This window comes from Oryzias latipes, chromosome 3 (genome assembly GCF_002234675.1).
Source record: "Oryzias latipes chromosome 3, ASM223467v1".
In the NCBI taxonomy this organism is placed as follows: domain Eukaryota; kingdom Metazoa; phylum Chordata; class Actinopteri; order Beloniformes; family Adrianichthyidae; genus Oryzias; species Oryzias latipes.
This window is the reverse complement of record NC_019861.2, coordinates 4,867,404-4,890,544: the sequence shown is the minus strand read 5'-3', so window position 1 is coordinate 4,890,544 and position 23,141 is coordinate 4,867,404. Positions and strand designations below refer to the sequence as shown.

The following is a 23,141-nucleotide window of genomic DNA, read 5'->3' as shown; positions in this document are numbered from 1 at the left end:
TATGTGGGTAACACATTGTACCATAAGGGTCCATTTTTAATGCTTATATTTAACTTATATTTTTATGCAGTACTATGCCTAACTTCATGTACAGTGATCCCTCGCTATAACGCGGTTGACTTTTCACGGTTTTGCTACTTCACAAATTTGCATCGTGCATTGTGTTCTGCATTCTGATTGGCTAAAAAGTCGCTCCGCTTCTTCTATACCTGTGCGTCAATAATGTTGCAGTTTAATATGTACACGTACGTAAAACAGCTTGCCAAATGCTGCTGCAGGCCATAAAAATTCTAACAGAATGGAAAATATGCTGACCAACACAAAATATTTATGAATAAAATATTATATGACAAATTAATGTGGCATATTTTGTACACTGAAGTGTATAAATGAATTTTGGAGAAAAAAATTTGTTGCTAGAAAATTGAAGTTATGTAAGACCATGTCTCTTATTTTTAGTCCTTTAGTTGGAGATGATGGATTATTTAGGTCCATGTAACATTGATGATTAATGAGGGTTGGTTGGATTTCAAGGTTCTACTGAGATTCGAACTCAGACTACTGGATACAAAATGTCCAGAGTGCTAACCATTACACCATAGAACCTTAGAATGAGACAAATTTCAACAAGCTTTGATAAGAAAAACTGTAATGAATTGGAAAATATGCTGACCAAGACAAAGATTTATGATTGAAATAAATATTATATCTAAAAAGATAATGTGGAATATTTTGTACACTAAAAGCATGGAATTTTATTCTGGGAAAAAAAATTGTTGCGGGAGGCGGGAAAAGGGAAGGTATGTTTGAAGGTGTCCATTATTTTTAACTTTTTTTAACTCAGACACTTGAGAGCAGTGCTGGGGGTTCACGGATAGGCCTACACCAGCCCGCCCCCCTCTCACCATGAGCAACTCCAGAATGGCAGTGAGTCCAACCCATCTGGAGGGACTGTGTTTCACAGCCCAGACTGTGGGTGGAGTTGAGCCCAAGCGCAGTCATAGGGGAGGAGTTGAGCCTTCCAGGACTATTTCTCTGAGATGCTAAGGAATGTGAGATCTATACATTTATAAGTTAAAATCATCTCTGTTTGTGATTCATATGTTCAAGTTGTTTTGGCACTCACACAACCCTTTGCATTTATCCGGACTTGGGACCGGCACAAGAGAGCACTGCATTGTGTTTTTTCTTGTGGTTGCATTACATTCATTCACTCATTATTTCATTCCATCTGTTACATCTAACACACATAATGTCACTTTCCCATCCATTCATTTCATCCATGTATCCATCCAGTTGTTCAAACATTTATATTCACACGTAAATGACACTTTTGAGTCACATATAATACATGAAGATAATATTCAGAAACATTGATTAATGAGGAGATTTGTTTAGGGGAAACCTGAGCACCAGGAGAAATTCCAAGCAGATTAAACATAAAAACAACAACCAATAACTAAGTTTTTAGTGTTTTTTTTTTCTTTCTTAAATAAATACACAACACAACACTGATAAATGGTGAAGTTTTTTTAAGGGTGAACCTGAGCACCAGGAGAAAACCCAAGCAGATTAAACATGAATTAAAAACAAAACAAAACTCTTTTTTTTTTTTTTTGTGGTTTAAATTTCTAAAATCTACACACCACAACTATATTTCTAAATCCTACACAATGTGGTGTGGTCCTAATTTTTTTGTGTGGTTTGAACTTATCAAACCAAAACACCACAACCTAAATTCTAAATCCTACACAATGTGGTGTGTTCCTAATTTTTTTGTGTGGTTTGAACTTGTCAAACCTAAACACCACAACCTAAATTCTAAATCCTACACGGTGTGGTGTGTTCTTACTCCTTTTTTTTAGACCTTTTGAAAAAACTCAGAAAACCTCGGTGTGATTTTTTCTTTGGTTTTTCTTTGACATCTTTCACCTCCTCCTGCAGTTCTTGGCAGTGGTTGAGTCTGTCCTCCTTTCTCTGGATAACCTCTTTTAGTTGAGAGATTTCTTGGAGAAGGGAGGACTTTTCTTCGTCCCACTTGTGTTTGTCCTCTGCCTGCTGTTTTTCGGCTGCATTGGTCTTTGCCTTCTCTGTCAACAGAGATGTTTCCAGGTTCCTCAGTTTGCTGGTGAGGTTTGATTTTTCCTGATTCTTTTCTTTTGGCTTGTACATCTCCTGATGTAGTTGGTCAACCGTCTTTTTGTGGTCCTCTACAGACTTTCTCATTTTGACTTCCTTTTCCCGGAAAAGGTTTTTTAATTGAGACATTTCTTGGAGAAAGGAGGACTTTTCTTTCTGCCATTGCAGTCTTTCCTGCTCTGCAGTTTCTTTGAAGGTCTCCTGGATCTTTTCCAGTTGGTGGATTTTTTGGGTGAGTTCTGAAGTTTCACGAGTCTTTTCATGGAGTCCCTTTGTAGATCAACATTTTCTCCTTTTCCATGAGAGACTGTTCAACCTGGAGCTTATGTTTGAGCTGTTCTACATTGTACTTTAAAGTTGTGGTTTCTTTAAAGTGTTCCTCCTCCTTCTCCTTTAACAGTCTCTGAGATTGAGCCAATGCAGCTTCAGTTTCACTCTTTTGTTGCTGCATCTGGATCAGGGAGCTTTTGGCTTGTTCTACCAGGGTTCTCCAGTGGCTTAACTCTTCTCCAATTTGGTCCGCGTTCCCAGTAGCATCTGAAAGAACCGTATTTTTCTGCTGAAGGAGTTTGTTGAGACGCATGACTTCCACCTTGAGGGCAGAATTCTCCTGTTGAAGTGCAGCAGCGTTTTCATCTTTCTGTGTCAGAATTCCATAAAACTCTGTTTCAGAAATCATCATCATGCTTGTCTGAGAGAATGAGGGAATCTGAGGTTGTACAGGTGTTGGAACCGACACTTTGGGCTGCTCTGCACTCTTGTCTTGGTCAACAACATTCTCCATTTCAGCCTTTTCAGCTCCTGAAGGTAAATATGGCTTTTCTCTGTCTTTGACAGTCCCATTGTTTGGCACTGGGCTGTTTGTGTTGTTGTCCTTCAGAAAAGTTGCTGCTGGTCTTTCACTTTCAGTTGTTTCCATGGCAGAAGGTGATCCAGTCTCTGAAAGGGCTGACTTGACAGGAATCTCTACTCTCCTTTCTTCCATAACAGGTCTATGTTCAATAGGGACAGCAGAGACTGGTCTACGTTTTGGAGCCAGTTCCTTCTTTCCAGACAGAACATCTACAAAGCTTCTTTCCCAAACTGTTGGCACATATTTTGGGGCCTTTCTACCAATAGGTGTTTCTTTTATTATCACCATAGTTGGAGAGATCTCTGCAGGCTGCAGGTTGGTGTTCTCAGCAGGGACTACAGAGGGTTTGTGAGTTTCTTCCTGAGGTGTTGAAGTCTTTCTGTCTTCAGATTGTACCTGGACAGAGGAGGCTTCATTTTCCTTTACAGACTTTCCTGAATTGGCTGGTGTTGGTGGTTCTTCAACCACCACACTGAGCTGTGTCTTTTTAGGAACAGCAGGAATCAGCTTCCTCATCTTTTTTCCCCGTTTAGCAGGTACGTCTGCTGTTACTGGTCTGTGTGACTTAAGCGTCATAAACACCACAGGAGGCTGTTGACTCTGTTTTTCTGTCACAACTTGAGCAAAGCTCTTTTGCCAAACAGTTGGGACAGGTTTCTGGACGACTTCAGAAGGAAAGTCAGAGGTCCCTTTCTCTTCCACACCTGTGCAGGTCTCTGTAGGCTGTTTTCTCCGTCGAGCATGTGCGAAGGGTTTGGTAACATCAGGTGAATTCTTTGTGAACTCTGGTTGCCATTCAGGTTGGCCGCAGACAGAAGCTGGCTTTGCTGAAATGGCGGTAGATTTTGGCGTAAAAGAGCGGGCTGCTGCATTTGAAACTGGTTTTGAATTCATGGTGATTATCTTTTAATTAGTTCAAATGCTCAGATCTCTGTAACTTTGTGTTGGTTCGCTTGGTCTCGCTTGACACGCCTCTTCTCAAAAATGTTGAGTTTTTTCTGTGTTGTTGTACCTCTATTTATGAAGTTTTTGGCTTGATGATTTCATACTATGTGATGACAAAATATGACCTCATGCTGTATAATGATGATGTATAATGATGCATAATGATGTATAATCATGATGCATAATGATGATGTATAATGATGCATAATCATGATGTTTCTTCTTCTTCCACTTTCGGCTTCTCCCATCAGGGGTTGCCACAGTGAACGAGTCGCATGGTAGATTTGGCAATGTTTTACGCTGGATGCCCTTCCTGACGCAACCTTCTCAAACTGGGCTTGGAACCGGCAGAGGTAGAGAAGGGAACAGGGAGCAGCCCGGAGTTGAACCCTGGTTTCACGGACGGAAGGCGCTGCAAACCAGCACGAGCTAAACCGGCACCCCATAATCATGATGTTTAATCACAGTAATAATTTTCAAGTTTTTGGCTTGATGACATCATAATTTCTGATGTCATTGTCACAAAAAGGAACATTAATGTGTTTTTTTATGATGTCATACTCTGTGATGGCATCAGAGAGGTCATCAATTTAGGCCATAAATTGCACAAAAAAGAAATTGCAAAGTTTTTGTTTTTCCCTAAATGACCATGGCATCTTACGACGGAGTTTTAGGGCCACGGTGAGGAAAAAAAATTCTGGCCAACGTGACGAGATTAAAGTCGTCACGTCGACTTTAATCTCGTCATGACGAGAAAAAACTCGACACAAAGTTTCGAGAAAAAACTCGTCTTGTCGAGATAAAAGTCGAAATAAAGTTTCGAGATTAAAGTCGCAATGTTGCGCGCGAGAGAAAAAAACTCGTAAATTTACGAGATTATTGTGGAAGTGAGAATGCAGAGCAGCAGGTGAACGCCGTGCAGCAGCAGAGCAGACCGACTAAACGTAGCTGAACAGGTGAGCTGAATGTTTATTGATAATGTTCCAAATGTCTGGAGGCTCATTTGATTGATTTACGATTCATTAAAGTTTTATTTATTGATGGTTGGTTTGCAGGATCACTGCAGCCCGATGAAGCCATCGGGTGTCCCTGCAGCTGTCCACTTCAATCCTTTCTTCCTCCACCAAAGACCAGATCTCTATGTTTGTGTGATGCTTCTATCTGGGGAGGAGAAGCACTTTTTGCCTTTTTCAACGTTGTAATGCTAATATAACAGACTATTTTCATTCATCTTTGTTTTTTAATGATCAGACGGGACGCTTCGTCTGCAGCAGTGGCCGTATGTAACACTGTTTACTTCCGCATTGGTGATCGGATGACAGGTTCATGACGTAATGTGACAGATGAACTTCAGGTTATGTGAATGAAAGAGAATAAAGGCTGCAGCGATCCTCTACACCCAAACGTGTCTCTGAGCTCCTTATTTTACATATTAAACTCCGCTTTACTGACACCGAACCCCGGAAAGACGGCTCCACTGACAATAATCTGATTTTGAGTCGCCACAAGGTTCAGAATCTCTTTGTTTTAAACCTATAATCCGGAAATAAAGCTTCACAAAAGGCTCCACATATTTCATCTTCAAGCTAGGCTCCGATAAACGGACAACGTCGGGGTTTTCTCCTTGTTAATCTATGACTTTTTCCCGTAAATTTCCGAGTTTTTATCTCCAAATAAAATTACTTTTTTTTGGTGGCCATAAAACTCTGTCGTCAACTCTTAAATAAGCCACTAGCTCACTAACATTAGCCATAACACTGAATACTCCTGAAAGACTCAGCTTCACTGCTCTCGCGCAACATTGCGACTTTAATCTCGAAACTTTATTTCGACTTTTATCTCGACACGACGAGTTTTTTCTCGAAACTTTGTGTCGAGTTTTTTCTCGCCAATTTTTTTTTGTGCCGAGTTTTTTCTCGTCATGACGAGATTAAAGTCGACATGACGACTTTAATCTCGTCATGTTGGCCAGAATTGTTTTTCCTCACCGTGGCCCTAAAACTCCGTCGTAGCATCTGGATGCAAATGCCAGTCAATCTCTTTTTACTAACATGTTCAAAAACCCAGATGATGTTAGCAGTGCTGAATTATTGGCGAGCAATGTTGTATCAATCCACTCTGTTGTTGTTTGATCAGAATTGCAATTTACTACAATACATGAGCATTGAAGGCTCATCATTTCTTCATTTCTCGTACACCTCAGCGTGAGCAGGCCAGGGTGCACGGAAGGGGGGGGGGGACTTTGGCACGCCCATTTCAGTAACTGCATCATTAGTCTGAGCTTTTTTTAGCATCCAGTTTTCTGATCCAACGCAATTTGAATTAAGAAATACTCAGAAACACAGTTTAAATCATAAATTATAGGCAATTAATTGGTCCTTTATTAAGACAAAAAGGCTACAAAAACATGTTAAAAACGCCAAAAGGAAGATTTTCATTAGAATGGGTCTTTAAGAGCACAGACAGCCGGATGGGGTGGGACTTTGTCAAAGGAAGCACATTTTGATTGATGAGATGTGAAGAAGGGTTATCTGCAGCTTAATATATGAGCAACTAGTGCTCCTTTCTGAACAAGTGAGATACTGAAGACATGGCTTTACATTACTGACAAATACCACACAGCTGCAGCCAAAGGTTCCACACATCATTTTTTTTCCTTTTCCCCCTAAATTATACTAGCTTCTGTTGTTAATTGGTTCTCCAACTCTGCATCTGAAATTGTTTTTTTTTAGTGCAGCAGGCATGTGGGATGATTACAGTTAACATACATGCAAATAACACCAGGCTGCGTGAAAACATGAGGCATGTTTCAAAATATTTTTACGTCCTCTCGCACGATTTGGGAACGTGCCTTACACAATAAAAACCTCGATCAGTGAGCCATTAGTGATGCCTCTGTGCTTCACCGACTGACTCAGAAGTTCTTTTAGTAAAGCCTTTTCTAGACCAGCTTGCTGCAGCTGAACTGTAACTAATAAATGACAAACTAAATAATAATAACGAATTAACTAATACATTTTTCCTCATGTGATCATTACTGTTTTGTGTTGCAGCTTTTTTACAGTTTGGTTTGGTTGAGCTTTTCATCAAAATTACTTGTTACTTCATGTTATGTGGGTAACACATTGTACCATAAGGGTCCATTTTTAATGCTTATATTTAACTTATATTTTTATGCAGTACTATGCCTAACTTCATGTACAGTGATCCCTCGCTATAACGCGGTTGACTTTTCACGGTTTTGCTACTTCACAAATTTGCATCGTGCATTGTGTTCTGCATTCTGATTGGCTAAAAAGTCGCTCCGCTTCTTCTATACCTGTGCGTCAATAATGTTGCAGTTTAATATGTACACGTACGTAAAACAGCTTGCCAAATGCTGCTGCAGGCCATAAAAATTCTAACAGAATGGAAAATATGCTGACCAACACAAAATATTTATGAATAAAATATTATATGACAAATTAATGTGGCATATTTTGTACACTGAAGTGTATAAATGAATTTTGGAGAAAAAAATTTGTTGCTAGAAAATTGAAGTTATGTAAGACCATGTCTCTTATTTTTAGTCCTTTAGTTGGAGATGATGGATTATTTAGGTCCATGTAACATTGATGATTAATGAGGGTTGGTTGGATTTCAAGGTTCTACTGAGATTCGAACTCAGACTACTGGATACAAAATGTCCAGAGTGCTAACCATTACACCATAGAACCTTAGAATGAGACAAATTTCAACAAGCTTTGATAAGAAAAACTGTAATGAATTGGAAAATATGCTGACCAAGACAAAGATTTATGATTGAAATAAATATTATATCTAAAAAGATAATGTGGAATATTTTGTACACTAAAAGCATGGAATTTTATTCTGGGAAAAAAAATTGTTGCGGGAGGCGGGAAAAGGGAAGGTATGTTTGAAGGTGTCCATTATTTTTAACTTTTTTTAACTCAGACACTTGAGAGCAGTGCTGGGGGTTCACGGATAGGCCTACACCAGCCCGCCCCCCTCTCACCATGAGCAACTCCAGAATGGCAGTGAGTCCAACCCATCTGGAGGGACTGTGTTTCACAGCCCAGACTGTGGGTGGAGTTGAGCCCAAGCGCAGTCATAGGGGAGGAGTTGAGCCTTCCAGGACTATTTCTCTGAGATGCTAAGGAATGTGAGATCTATACATTTATAAGTTAAAATCATCTCTGTTTGTGATTCATATGTTCAAGTTGTTTTGGCACTCACACAACCCTCTGCATTTATCCGGACTTGGGACCGGCACAAGAGAGCACTGCATTGTGTTTCCTTGTGGTTGCATTACATTCATTCACTCATTATTTCATTCGATCTGTCACATCTAACACATATAATGTCACTTTCCCATCCATTCATTTCATCCATGTATCCATCCAGTTGTTCAAACATTCATATTCACACGTAAATGACACTTTTGAGTCACAAATAATACATGAAGATAATATTCAGAAACATTGATTAATGAGGAGATTTGTTTAGGGGAAACCTGAGCACCAGGAGAAAACCCAAGCAGATTAAACATGAATTAAAAACAAAACAAAACTCTTTTTTTTTTTTTTTGTGGTTTAAATTTTAAAATCTACACACCACAACTATATTTCTAAATCCTACACAATGTGGTGTGGTCCTAATTTTTTTGTGTGGTTTGAACTTATCAAACCAAAACACCACAACCTAAATTCTAAATCCTACACGGTGTGGTGTGTTCCTAATTTTTTTTGTGTGGTTTGAACTTGTCAAACCTAAACACCACAACCTAAATTCTAAATCTTACACGGTGTGGTGTGTTCTTACTCCTTTTTTTTAGACCTTTTGAAAAAACTCAGAAAACCTCGGTGTGATTTTTTCTTTGGTTTTTCTTTGACATCTTTCACCTCCTCCTGCAGTTCTTGGCAGTGGTTGAGTCTGTCCTCCTTTCTCTGGATAACCTCTTTTAGTTGAGAGATTTCTTGGAGAAGGGAGGACTTTTCTTCGTCCCACTTGTGTTTGTCCTCTGCCTGCTGTTTTTCGGCTGCATTGGTCTTTGCCTTCTCTGTCAACAGAGATGTTTCCAGGTTCCTCAGTTTGCTGGTGAGGTTTGATTTTTCCTGATTCTTTTCTTTTGGCTTGTACATCTCCTGATGTAGTTGGTCAACCATCTTTTTGTGGTCCTCTACAGACTTTCTCATTTTGACTTCCTTTTCCCGGAAAAGGTTTTTTAATTGAGACATTTCTTGGAGAAAGGAGGACTTTTCTTTCTGCCATTGCAGTCTTTCCTGCTCTGCAGTTTCTTTGAAGGTCTCCTGGATCTTTTCCAGTTGGTGGATTTTTTGGGTGAGTTCTGAAGTTTCACGAGTCTTTTCATGGAGTCCTTTGTAGATCAACATTTTCTCCTTTTCCATGAGAGACTGTTCAACCTGGAGCTTATGTTTGAGCTGTTCTACATTGTACTTTAAAGTTGTGGTTTCTTTAAAGTGTTCCTCCTCCTTCTCCTTTAACAGTCTCTGAGATTGAGCCAATGCAGCTTCAGTTTCACTCTTTTGTTGCTGCATCTGGATCAGGGAGCTTTTGGCTTGTTCTACCAGGGTTCTCCAGTGGCTTAACTCTTCTCCAATTTGGTCCGCGTTCCCAGTAGCATCTGAAAGAACCGTATTTTTCTGCTGAAGGAGTTTGTTGAGACGCATGACTTCCACCTTGAGGGCAGAATTCTCCTGTTGAAGTGCAGCAGCGTTTTCATCTTTCTGTGTCAGAATTCCATAAAACTCTGTTTCAGAAATCATCATCATGCTTGTCTGAGAGAATGAGGGAATCTGAGGTTGTACAGGTGTTGGAACCGACTCTTTGGGCTGCTCTGCACTCTTGTCTTGGTCAACAACATTCTCCATTTCAGCCTTTTCAGCTCCTGAAGGTAAGAATGGCTTTTCTCTGTCTTTGACAGTCCCATTGTTTGGCACTGGGCTGTTTGTGTTGTTGTCCTTCAGAAAAGTTGCTGCTGGTCTTTCACTTTCAGTTGTTTCCATGGCAGAAGGTGATCCAGTCTCTGAAAGGGCTGACTTGACAGGAATCTCTACTCTCCTTTCTTCCATAACAGGTCTATGTTCAATAGGGACAGCAGAGACTGGTCTACGTTTTGGAGCCAGTTCCTTCTTTCCAGACAGAACATCTACAAAGCTTCTTTCCCAAACTGTTGGCACATATTTTTGGGCCTTTCTACCAAGAGGTGTTTCTTTTATTATCACCATAGTTGGAGAGATCTCTGCAGGCTGCAGGTTGGTGTTCTCAGCAGGGACTACAGAGGGTTTGTGAGTTCCTTCCTGAGGTGTTGAAGTCTTTCTGTCTTCAGATTGTACCTGGACAGAGGAGGCTTCATTTTCCTTTACAGACTTTCCTGAATTGGCTGGTGTTGGTGGTTCTTCAACCACCACACTGAGCTGTGTCTTTTTAGGAACAGCAGGAATCAGCTTCCTCATCTTTTTTCCCCGTTTAGCAGGTACGTCTGCTGTTACTGGTCTGTGTGACTTAAGCGTCATAAACACCACAGGAGGCTGTTGACTCTGTTTTTGCGTCACAACTTGAGCAAAGCTCTTTTGCCAAACAGTTGGGACAGGTTTCTGGACGACTTCAGAAGGAAAGTCATAGGTCCCTTTCTCTTCCACACCTGTGCAGGTCTCTGTAGGCTGTTTTCTCCGTCGAGCATGTGCGAAGGGTTTGGTAACATCAGGTGAATTCTTTGTGAACTCTGGTTGCCATTCAGGTTGGCCGCAGACAGAAGCTGGCTTTGCTGAAATGGCGGTAGATTTTGGCGTAAAAGAGCGGGCTGCTGCATTTGAAACTGGTTTTGAATTCATGGTGATTATCTTTTAATTAGTTCAAATGCTCAGATCTCTGTAACTTTGTGTTGGTTCGCTTGGTCTCGCTTGACACGCCTCTTCTCAAAAATGTTGAGTTTTTTCTGTGTTGTTGTACCTCTATTTATGAAGTTTTTGGCTTGATGATTTCATACTATGTGATGACAAAATATGACCTCATGCTGTATAATGATGATGTATAATGATGCATAATGATGATGTATAATCATGATGTATAATCATGATGCATAATGATGCATCATGATGATGTATAATCATGATATATAATCATGATGTATAATGATGATGCATAATCATGATGTTTAATCACAGTAATAATTTTCAAGTTTTTGGCTTGATGACATCATAATTTCTGATGTCATTGTCACAAAAAGGAACATTAATGTGTTTTTTTATGATGTCATACTCTGTGATGGCATCAGAGAGATCATCAATTTAGGCCATAAATTGTACAAAAAAGAAATTGCAAAGTTTTTGTTTTTCCCTAAATGACCATGGCATCTGGATGCAAATGCCAGTCAATCTCTTTTTACTAACATGTTCAAAAACCCACTTCAGTGAAGATGATGTTAGTAGTGCTGAATTATTGGCGAGCAATGTTGTATCAATCCACTCTGATGTTGTTTGATCAGAATTGCAATTTACTACAGTACATGAGCATTGAAGGCTCATCATTTCTTCATTTCTCGTACACCTCAGCGTGAGCAGGCCAGGGTGCACGGAAGGGGGGGGGGGGGGGGGGACTTTGGCACGCCCATTTCAGTAACTGCATCATTAGTCTGAGCTTTTTTTAGCATCCGGTTTTCTGATCCAACGCAATTTGAATTAAGAAATACTCAGAAACACAGTTTAAATCATAAATAATAGGCAATTAATTGGTCCTTTATTAAGACACAAAGGCTACAAAAACATGTTAAAAACGCCAAAAGGACGATTTTCATTAGAATGGGTCTCTAAGAGCACAGACAGCCGGATGGGGTGGGACTTTGTCAAAGGAAGCACATTTTGATTGATGAGATGTGAAGAAGGGTTATCTGCAGCTTAATACATGAGCAACTAGTGCTCCTTTCTGAACAAGTGAGATACTGAAGACATGGCTTTACATTACTGACAAATACCACACAGCTGCAGCCAAAGGTTCCACACATCATTTTTTTTCCTTTTCCCCCCAAATTATACTAGCTTCTGTTGTTAATTGGTTCTCCAACTCTGCATCTGAAATTGTTTTTTTTTAGTGCAGCAGGCATGTGGGATGATTACAGTTAACATACATGCAGATAACACCAGGCTGCGTGAAAACATGAGGCATGTTTCAAAATATTTTTACGTCCTCTCGCACGATTTGGGAACGTGCCTTACACAATAAAAACCTCGATCAGTGAGCCATTAGTGATGCCTCTGTGCTTCACTGACTGATTCAGAAGTTCTTTTAGTAAAGCCTTTTCTAGACCAGCTTGCTGCAGCTGAACTGTAACTAATAACTGACTAACTAAATAATAATAACGAATTAACTAATACGTTTTTCCTCATGTGATCATTACTGTTTTGTGTTGCAGCTTTTTTACAGTTTGGTTTGGTTGAGCTTTTCATCATAATTACTTGTTACTTCATGTTATGTGGGTAACACATTTTACCATAAGGGTCCATTTTTTAATGCTTATATTTAACTTATATTTTTATGCAGTACTATGCCTAACTTCATGTACAGTGATCCCTCGCTATAACGCGGTTGACTTTTCACGGTTTTGCTACTTCACAAATTTGCATCGTGCATTGTGTTCTGCATTCTGATTGGCTAAAAAGTCGCTCCGCTTCTTCTATACCTGTGCATCAATAATGTTGCAGTTTAATATGTACACGTACGTAAAACAGCTTGCCAAATGCTGCTGCAGGCCATAAAAATTCTAACAGAATGGAAAATATGCTGACCAACACAAAATATTTATGAATAAAATATTATATGACAAATTAATGTGGCATATTTTGTACACTGAAGTGTATAAATGAATTTTGGAGAAAAAAATTTGTTGCTAGAAAATTGAAGTTATGTAAGACCATGTCTGTTATTTGTAGTCCTTTAGTTGGAGATGATGGATTATTTAGGTCCATGTAACATTGATGATTAATGAGGGTTGGTTGGATTTCAAGGTTCTACTGAGATTCGAACTCAGACTACTGGATACAAAATGTCCAGAGTGCTAACCATTACACCATAGAACCTTAGAATGAGACAAATTTCAACAAGCTTTGATAAGGAAAACTGTAATGAATTGGAAAATATGCTGACCAAGACAAAGATTTATGATTGAAATAAATATTATATCTAAAAATAATGTGGAATATTTTGTACACTAAAAGCATGGAATTTTATTCTGGGGGAAAAAATTGTTGCGGGAGGCGGGAAAAGGGAAGGTATGTTTGAAGGTGTCCATTATTTTTAACTTTTTAACTCAGTCAATTGAGAGCAGTGCTGGGGGTTCACGGATAGGCCTACACCAGGCCGCCCCCCTCTCACCATGAGCAACTCCAGAATGGCAGTGAGTCCAACCCATCTGGAGGGACTGTGTTTCACAGCCCAGACTGTGGGTGGAGTTGAGCCCAAGCGCAGTCATAGGGGAGGAGTTGAGCCTTCCAGGACTATTTCTCTGAGATGCTAAGGAATGTGAGATCTATACATTTATAAGTTAAAATCATCTCTGTTTGTGATTCATATGTTCAATTTGTTTTGGCACTCACACAACCCTCTGCATTTATCCGGACTTGGGACCGGCACAAGAGAGCACTGCATTGTGTTCCCTTGTGGTTGCATTACATTCATTCACTCATTATTTCATTCCATCTGTTACATCTAACACACATAATGTCACTTTCCCATCCATTCATTTCATCCATGTATCCATCCAGTTGTTCAAACATTTATATTCACACGTAAATGACACTTTTGAGTCACAAATAATACATGAAGATAATATTCAGAAACATTGATAAATAATGAGGAGATTTGTTTAGGGGAAACCTGAGCACCAGGAGAAATTCCAAGCAGATTAAACATAAAAACAACAACCAATAACTAAGTTTTTAGTGTTTTTTTTTCTTTCTTAAATAAATACACAACACAACACTGATAAATGGTGACGTTTTTTTAAGGGTGAACCTGAGCACCAGGAGAAAACCCAAGCAGATTAAACATGAATTTTAAAAAAAACAAAACTCTTTTTTCTTTTTTTTGTGGTTTAAATTTCTAAAATCTACACACCACAACTATATTTCTAAATCCTACACAATGTGGTGTGGTCCTAATTTTTTTGTGTGATTTGAATTTATCAAACCAAAACACCACAACCTAAATTCTAAATCCTACACGGTGTGGTGTTTTCCTAATTTTTTTTGTGTGGTTTGAACTTGTCAAACCTAAACACCACAACCTAAATTCTAAATCCTACACGGTGTGGTGTGTTCCTAATTTTTTTTGTGTGGTTTGAACTTGTCAAACCTAAACACCACAACCTAAATTCTAAATCCTACACGGTGTGGTGTGTTCTTACTCCTTTTTTTTAGACCTTTTGAAAAAACTCAGAAAACCTCGGTGTGATTTTTTCTTTGGTTTTTCTTTGACATCTTTCACCTCCTCCTGCAGTTCTTGGCAGTGGTTGAGTCTGTCCTCCTTTCTCTGGATAACCTCTTTTAGTTGAGAGATTTCTTGGAGAAGGGAGGACTTTTCTTCGTCCCACTTGTGTTTGTCCTCTGCCTGCTGTTTTTCGGCTGCATTGGTCTTTGCCTTCTCTGTCAACAGAGATGTTTCCAGGTTCCTCAGTTTGCTGGTGAGGTTTGATTTTTCCTGATTCTTTTCTTTTGGCTTGTACATCTCCTGATGTAGTTGGTCAACCGTCTTTTTGTGGTCCTCTACAGACTTTCTCATTTTGACTTCCTTTTCCCGGAAAAGGTTTTTTAATTGAGACATTTCTTGGAGAAAGGAGGACTTTTCTTTCTGCCATTGCAGTCTTTCCTGCTCTGCAGTTTCTTTGAAGGTCTCCTGGATTTTTTCCAGTTGGTGGATTTTTTGGGTGAGTTCTGAAGTTTCACAAGTCTTTTCATGAAGTCCTTTGTAGATCAACATTTTCTCCTTTTCCATGAGAGACTGTTCAACCTGGAGCTTATGTTTGAGCTGTTCTACATTGTACTTTAAAGTTGTGGTTTCTTTAAAGTGTCCCTCCTCCTTCTCCTTTAACAGTCTCTGAGATTGAGCCAATGCAGCTTCAGTTTCACTCTTTTGTTGCTGCATCTGGATCAGGGAGCTTTTGGCTTGTTCTACCAGGGTTCTCCAGTGGCTTAACTCTTCTCCAATTTGGTCCGCGTTCCCAGTAGCATCTGAAAGAACCGTATTTTTCTGCTGAAGGAGTTTGTTGAGACGCATGACTTCCACCTTGAGGGCAGAATTCTCCTGTTGAAGTGCAGCAGCGTTTTCATCTTTCTGTGTCAGAATTCCATAAAACTCTGTTTCAGAAATCATCATCATGCTTGTCTGAGAGAATGAGGGAATCTGAGGTTGTACAGGTGTTGGAACCGACACTTTAGGCTGCTCTGCACTCTTGTCTTGGTCAACAACATTCTCCATTTCAGCCTTTTCAGCTCCTGAAGGTAAGAATGGCTTTTCTCTGTCTTTGACAGTCCCATTGTTTGGCACTGGGCTGTTTGTGTTGTTGTCCTTCAGAAAAGTTGCTGCTGGTCTTTCACTTTCAGTTGTTTCCATGGCAGAAGGTGATCCAGTCTCTGAAAGGGCTGACTTGACAGGAATCTCTACTCTCCTTTCTTCCATAACAGGTCTATGTTCAATAGGGACAGCAGAGACTGGTCTACGTTTTGGAGCCAGTTCCTTCTTTCCAGACAGAACATCTACAAAGCTTCTTTCCCAAACTGTTGGCACATATTTTTGGGCCTTTCTACCAAGAGGTGTTTCTTTTATTATCACCATAGTTGGAGAGATCTCTGCAGGCTGCAGGTTGGTGTTCTCAGCAGGGACTACAGAGGGTTTGTGAGTTTCTTCCTGAGGTGTTGAAGTCTTTCTGTCTTCAGATTGTACCTGGACAGAGGAGGCTTCATTTTCCTTTACAGACTTTCCTGAATTGGCTGGTGTTGGTGGTTCTTCAACCACCACACTGAGCTGTGTCTTTTTAGGAACAGCAGGAATCAGCTTCCTCATCTTTTTTCCCCGTTTAGCAGGTACGTCTGCTGTTACTGGTCTGTGTGACTTAAGCGTCATAAACACCACAGGAGGCTGTTGACTCTGTTTTTCCGTCACAACTTGAGCAAAGCTCTTTTGCCAAACAGTTGGGACAGGTTTCTGGATGACTTCAGAAGGAAATTCAGAGGTCCCTTTCTCTTCCACACCTGTGCAGGTCTCTGTAGGCTGTTTTCTCCGTCGAGCATGTGCGAAGGGTTTGGTAACATCAGGTGAATTCTTTGTGAACTCTGGTTGCCATTCAGGTTGGCCGCAGACAGAAGCTGGCTTTGCTGAAATGGCGGTAGATTTTGGCGTAAAAGAGCGGGCTGCTGCATTTGAAACTGGTTTTGAATTCATGGTGATTATCTTTTAATTAGTTCAAATGCTCAGATCTCTGTAACTTTGTGTTGGTTCGCTTGGTCTCGCTTGACACGCCTCTTCTCAAAAATGTTGAGTTTTTTCTGTGTTGTTGTACCTCTATTTATGAAGTTTTTGGCTTGATGATTTCATACTATGTGATGACAAAATATGACCTCATGCTGTATAATGATGATGTATAATGATGCATAATGATGATGTATAATCATGATGTATAATCATGATGCATAATGATGCATCATGATGATGTATAATCATGATATATAATCATGATGTATAATGATGATGCATAATCATGATGTTTAATCACAGTAATAATTTTCAAGTTTTTGGCTTGATGACATCATAATTTCTGATGTCATTGTCACAAAAAGGAACATTAATGTGTTTTTTTATGATGTCATACTCTGTGATGGCATCAGAGAGATCATCAGTTTAGGCCATAAATTGTACAAAAAAGAAATTGCAAAGTTTTTGTTTTTCCCTAAATGACCATGGCATCTGGATGCAAATGCCAGTCAATCTCTTTTTACTAACATGTTCAAAAACCCACTTCAGTGAAGATGATGTTAGTAGTGCTGAATTATTGGCGAGCAATGTTGTATCAATCCACTCTGATGTTGTTTGATCAGAATTGCAATTTACTACAGTACATGAGCATTGAAGGCTCATCATTTCTTCATTTCTCGTACACCTCAGCGTGAGCAGGCCAGGGTGCACGGAAGGGGGGGGGGGGGGACTTTGGCACGCCCATTTCAGTAACTGCATCATTAGTCTGAGCTTTTTTTAGCATCCGGTTTTCTGATCCAACGCAATTTGAATTAAGAAATACTCAGAAACACAGTTTAAATCATAAATAATAGGCAATTAATTGGTCCTTTATTAAGACACAAAGGCTACAAAAACATGTTAAAAACGCCAAAAGGACGATTTTCATTAGAATGGGTCTCTAAGAGCACAGACAGCCGGATGGGGTGGGACTTTGTCAAAGGAAGCACATTTTGATTGATGAGATGTGAAGAAGGGTTATCTGCAGCTTAATACATGAGCAACTAGTGCTCCTTTCTGAACAAGTGAGATACTGAAGACATGGCTTTACATTACTGACAAATACCACACAGCTGCAGCCAAAGGTTCCACACATCATTTTTTTTCCTTTTCCCCCCAAATTATACTAGCTTCTGTTGTTAATTGGTTCTCCAACTCTGCATCTGAAATTGTTTTTTTTTAGTGCAGCAGGCATGTGGGATGATTACAGTTAACATACATGCAGATAACACCAGGCTGCGTGAAAACATGAGGCATGTTTCAAAATATTTTTACGTCCTCTCGCACGATTTGGGAACGTGCCTTACACAATAAAAACCTCGATCAGTGAGCCATTAGTGATGCCTCTGTGCTTCACTGACTGACTCAGAAGTTCTTTTAGTAAAGCCTTTTCTAGACCAGCTTGCTGCAGCTGAACTGTAACTAATAACTGACTAACTAAATAATAATAACGAATTAACTAATACGTTTTTCCTCATGTGATCATTACTGTTTTGTGTTGCAGCTTTTTTACAGTTTGGTTTGGTTGAGCTTTTCATCAAAATTACTTGTTACTTCATGTTATGTGGGTAACACATTTTACCATAAGGGTCCATTTTTTAATGCTTATATTTAACTTATATTTTTATGCAGTACTATGCCTAACTTCATGTACAGTGATCCCTCGCTATAACGCGGTTGACTTTTCACGGTTTTGCTACTTCACAAATTTGCATCGTGCATTGTGTTCTGCATTCTGATTGGCTAAAAAGTCGCTCCGCTTCTTCTATACCTGTGCATCAATAATGTTGCAGTTTAATATGTACACGTACGTAAAACAGCTTGCCAAATGCTGCTGCAGGCCATAAAAATTCTAACAGAATGGAAAATATGCTGACCAACACAAAATATTTATGAATAAAATATTATATGACAAATTAATGTGGCATATTTTGTACACTGAAGTGTATAAATGAATTTTGGAGAAAAAAATTTGTTGCTAGAAAATTGAAGTTATGTAAGACCATGTCTATTATTTTTAGTCCTTTAGTTGGAGATGATGGATTATTTAGGTCCATGTAACATTGATGATTAATGAGGGTTGGTTGGATTTCAAGGTTCTACTGAGATTCGAACTCAGACTACTGGATACAAAATGTCCAGAGTGCTAACCATTACACCATAGAACCTTAGAATGAGACGAATTTCAACAAGCTTTGATAAGGAAAACTGTAATGAATTGGAAAATATGCTGACCAAGACAAAGATTTATGATTGAAATAAATATTATATCTAAAAAGATAATGTGGAATATTTTGTACACTAAAAGCATGGAATTTTATTCTGGGGGAAAAAATTGTTGCGGGAGGCGGGAAAAGGGAAGGTATGTTTGAAGGTGTCCATTATTTTTAACTTTTTTAACTCAGTCAATTGAGAGCAGTGCTGGGGGTTCACGGATAGGCCTACACCAGCCCGCCCCCCTCTCACCATGAGCAACTCCAGAATGGCAGTGAGTCCAACCCATCTGGAGGGACTGTGTTTCACAGCCCAGACTGTGGGTGGAGTTGAGCCCAAGCGCAGTCATAGGGGAGGAGTTGAGCCTTCCAGGACTATTTCTCTGAGATGCTAAGGAATGTGAGATCTATACATTTATAAGTTAAAATCATCTCTGTTTGTGATTCATATGTTCAATTTGTTTTGGCACTCACACAACCCTCTGCATTTATCCGGACTTGGGACCGGCACAAGAGAGCACTGCATTGTGTTCCCTTGTGGTTGCATTACATTCATTCACTCATTATTTCATTCCATCTGTTACATCTAACACATATAATGTCACTTTCCCATCCATTCATTTCATCCATGTATCCATCCAGTTGTTCAAACATTTATATTCACACGTAAATGACACTTTTGAGTCACAAATAATACATGAAGATAATATTCAGAAACATTGATAAATAATGAGGAGATTTGTTTAGGGGAAACCTGAGCACCAGGAGAAATTCCAAGCAGATTAAACATAAAAACAACAACCAATAACTAAGTTTTTAGTGTTTTTTTTTCTTTCTTAAATAAATACACAACACAACACTGATAAATGGTGACGTTTTTTTAAGGGTGAACCTGAGCACCAGGAGAAAACCCAAGCAGATTAAACATGAATTTTAAAAAAAAACAAAACTCTTTTTTCTTTTTTTTTGTGGTTTAAATTTCTAAAATCTACACACCACAACTATATTTCTAAATCCTACACAATGTGGTGTGGTCCTAATTTTTTTGTGTGATTTGAATTTATCAAACCAAAACACCACAACCTAAATTCTAAATCCTACACGGTGTTAAGTGTTCCTAATTTTTTTTGTGTGGTTTAAACTTGTCAAACCTAAACACCACAACCTAAATTCTAAATCCTACACGGTGTGGTGTGTTCTTACTCCTTTTTTTTAGACCTTTTGAAAAAACTCAGAAAACCTCGGTGTGATTTTTTCTTTGGTTTTTCTTTGACATCTTTCACCTCCTCCTGCAGTTCTTGGCAGTGGCTGAGTCTGTCCTCCTTTCTCTGGATAACCTCTTTTAGTTGAGAGATTTCTTGGAGAAGGGAGGACTTATCTTCGTCCCACTTGTGTTTGTCCTCTGCCTGCTGTTTTTCGGCTGCATTGGTCTTTGCCTTCTCTGTCAACAGAGATGTTTCCAGGTTCCTCAGTTTGCTGGTGAGGTTTGATTTTTCCTGATTCTTTTCTTTTGGCTTGTACATCTCCTGATGTAGTTGGTCAACCGTCTTTTTGTGGTCCTCTACAGACTTTCTCATTTTGACTTCCTTTTCCCGGACAAGGCTTTTCAATTGAGACATTTCTTGGAGAAAGGAGGACTTTTCTTTCTGCCATTGCAGTCTTTCCTGCTCTGCAGTTTCTTTGAAGGTCTCCTGGATCTTTTCCAGTTGGTGGATTTTTTGGGTGAGTTCTGAAGTTTCACGAGTCTTTTCATGGAGTCCTTTGTAGATCAACATTTTCTCCTTTTCCATGAGAGACTGTTCAACCTGGAGCTTATGTTTGAGCTGTTCTACATTGTACTTTAAAGTTGTGGTTTCTTTAAAGTGTTCCTCCTCCTTCTCCTTTAACAGTCTCTGAGATTGAGCCAATGCAGCTTCAGTTTCACTCTTTTGTTGCTGCATCTGGATCAGGGAGCTTTTGGCTTGTTCTACCAGGGTTCTCCAGTGGCTTAACTCTTCTCCAATTTGGTCCGCGTTCCCAGTAGCATCTGAAAGAACCGTATTTTTCTGCTGAAGGAGTTTGTTGAGACGCATGACTTCCACCTTGAGGGCAGAATTCTCCTGTTGAAGTGCAGCAGCGTTTTCATCTTTCTGTGTCAGAATTCCATAAAACTCTGTTTCAGAAATCATCATCATGCTTGTCTGAGAGAATGAGGGAATCTGAGGTTGTACAGGTGTTGGAACCGACACTTTGGGCTGCTCTGCACTCTTGTCTTGGTCAACAACATTCTCCATTTCAGCCTTTTCAGCTCCTGAAGGTAAGAATGGCTTTTCTCTGTCTTTGACAGTCCCATTGTTTGGCACTGGGCTGTTTGTGTTGTTGTCCTTCAGAAAAGTTGCTGCTGGTCTTTCACTTTCAGTTGTTTCCATGGCAGAAGGTGATCCAGTCTCTGAAAGGGCTGACTTGACAGGAATCTCTACTCTCCTTTCTTCCATAACAGGTCTATGTTCAATAGGGACAGCAGAGACTGGTCTACGTTTTGGAGCCAGTTCCTTCTTTCCAGACAGAACATCTACAAAGCTTCTTTCCCAAACTGTTGGCACATATTTTTGGGCCTTTCTACCAAGAGGTGTTTCTTTTATTATCACCATAGTTGGAGAGATCTCTGCAGGCTGCAGGTTGGTGTTCTCAGCAGGGACTACAGAGGGTTTGTGAGTTCCTTCCTGAGGTGTTGAAGTCTTTCTGTCTTCAGATTGTACCTGGACAGAGGAGGCTTCATTTTCCTTTACAGACTTTCCTGAATTGGCTGGTGTTGGTGGTTCTTCAACCACCACACTGAGCTGTGTCTTTTTAGGAACAGCAGGAATCAGCTTCCTCATCTTTTTTCCCCGTTTAGCAGGTACGTCTGCTGTTACTGGTCTGTGTGACTTAAGCGTCATAAACACCACAGGAGGCTGTTGACTCTGTTTTTCCGTCACAACTTGAGCAAAGCTCTTTTGCCAAACAGTTGGGACAGGTTTCTGGACGACTTCAGAAGGAAAGTCAGAGGTCCCTTTCTCTTCCACACCTGTGCAGGTCTCTGTAGGCTGTTTTCTCCATCGAGCATGTGCGAAGGGTTTGGTAACATCAGGTGAATTCTTTGTGAACTCTGGTTGCCATTCAGGTTGGCCGCAGACAGAAGCTGGCTTTGCTGAAATGGCGGTAGATCTTGGCGTAAAAGAGCGGGCTGCTGCATTTGAAACTGGTTTTGAATTCATGGTGATTATCTTTTAATTAGTTCAAATGCTCAGATCTCTGTAACTTTGTGTTGGTTCGCTTGGTCTCGCTTGACACGCCTCTTCTCAAAAATGTTGAGTTTTTTCTGTGTTGTTGTACCTCTATTTATGAAGTTTTTGGCTTGATGATTTCATACTATGTGATGACAAAATATGACCTCATGCTGTATAATGATGATGTATAATGATGCATAATGATGATATATAATGATGATGTATAATCATGATGCATAATGATGCATCATGATGATGTATAATCATGATATATAATCATGATGTATAATGATGATGCATAATCATGATGTTTAATCACAGTAATAATTTTCAAGTTTTTTGGCTTGATGACATCATAATTTCTGATGTCATTGTCACAAAAAGGAACATTAATGTGTTTTTTATGATGTCATACTCTGTGATGGCATCAGAGAGGTCATCAATTTAGGCCATAAATTGTACAAAAAAGAAATTGCAAAGTTTTGTTTTTCCCTAAATGACCATGGCATCTGGATGCAAATGCCAGTCAATCTCTTTTTACTAACATGTTCAAAAACCCACTTCAGTGAAGATGATGTTAGTAGTGCTGAATTATTGGTGAGCAATGTTGTATCAATCCACTCTGTTGTTGTTTGATCAGAATTGCAATTTACTACAGTACATGAGCATTGAAGGCTCATCACTTCTCGTACACCTCAGTGTGAGCGGGCCAGGGTGCACGGAAGGGGGGGGGGGGGGAGACTTTGGCTCGCCCATTTCAGTAACTGCGTCATTAGTCTGAGCTTTTTCTAGCATCGAGTTTTCTGATCCAACGCAATTTAAATTAAGAAATACTCAGAAACACAGTTTAAATCATAAATTATAGGCAATTAATAGGTCCTTTATTAAGACACAAAAGCTACAAAAGCATGTTAAAAATCGCCAAAAGGGCGATTTTCTTTTTTTTTTTTTTCTTGTCCTGTCCAATAGCTGGGCAGACAAAGATGAGAGCTGAAGGCCTCTTGTGTTTTACATTTTTTTTTTTAACAACAGGGGTTATTTATCTTCAGACAAACCAGAGGTATGTCTGAATAAACCCCTTCTGTAATTGGCCAAACTTTATTCATTTTAATCTTCCACTTTCGGCTTTTCCCATCAGGGGTCGCCACAGCGAACAAGTCGCATGGTAAATTTGGCAATGTTTTACGCCGGATGCCCTTCCTGACGCAACCTTCTCAAACC

The 23,141-nt window shown here is 39.6% G+C and overlaps 4 non-coding genes across 4 annotated transcripts; all 4 read right to left on the bottom strand.

Moving 5' to 3' along the window:
* Window positions 1-532: 532 nt before the first annotated feature.
* Window positions 533-606, bottom strand: trnak-uuu. Its single transcript has one exon. It is a non-coding gene; the product is annotated as a tRNA-Lys (tRNA).
* A 6,973-nt stretch (window positions 607-7,579) lies between these two features.
* On the bottom strand, window positions 7,580-7,653 carry trnak-uuu. The gene has a single exon. It is a non-coding gene; the product is annotated as a tRNA-Lys (tRNA).
* Window positions 7,654-12,958: 5,305 nt separating this feature from the next.
* trnak-uuu lies at window positions 12,959-13,032 on the bottom strand. Its single transcript has one exon. It is a non-coding gene; the product is annotated as a tRNA-Lys (tRNA).
* A 5,521-nt stretch (window positions 13,033-18,553) lies between these two features.
* trnak-uuu lies at window positions 18,554-18,627 on the bottom strand. The gene has a single exon. It is a non-coding gene; the product is annotated as a tRNA-Lys (tRNA).
* Between the last annotated feature and the right edge of the window lie 4,514 nt (window positions 18,628-23,141).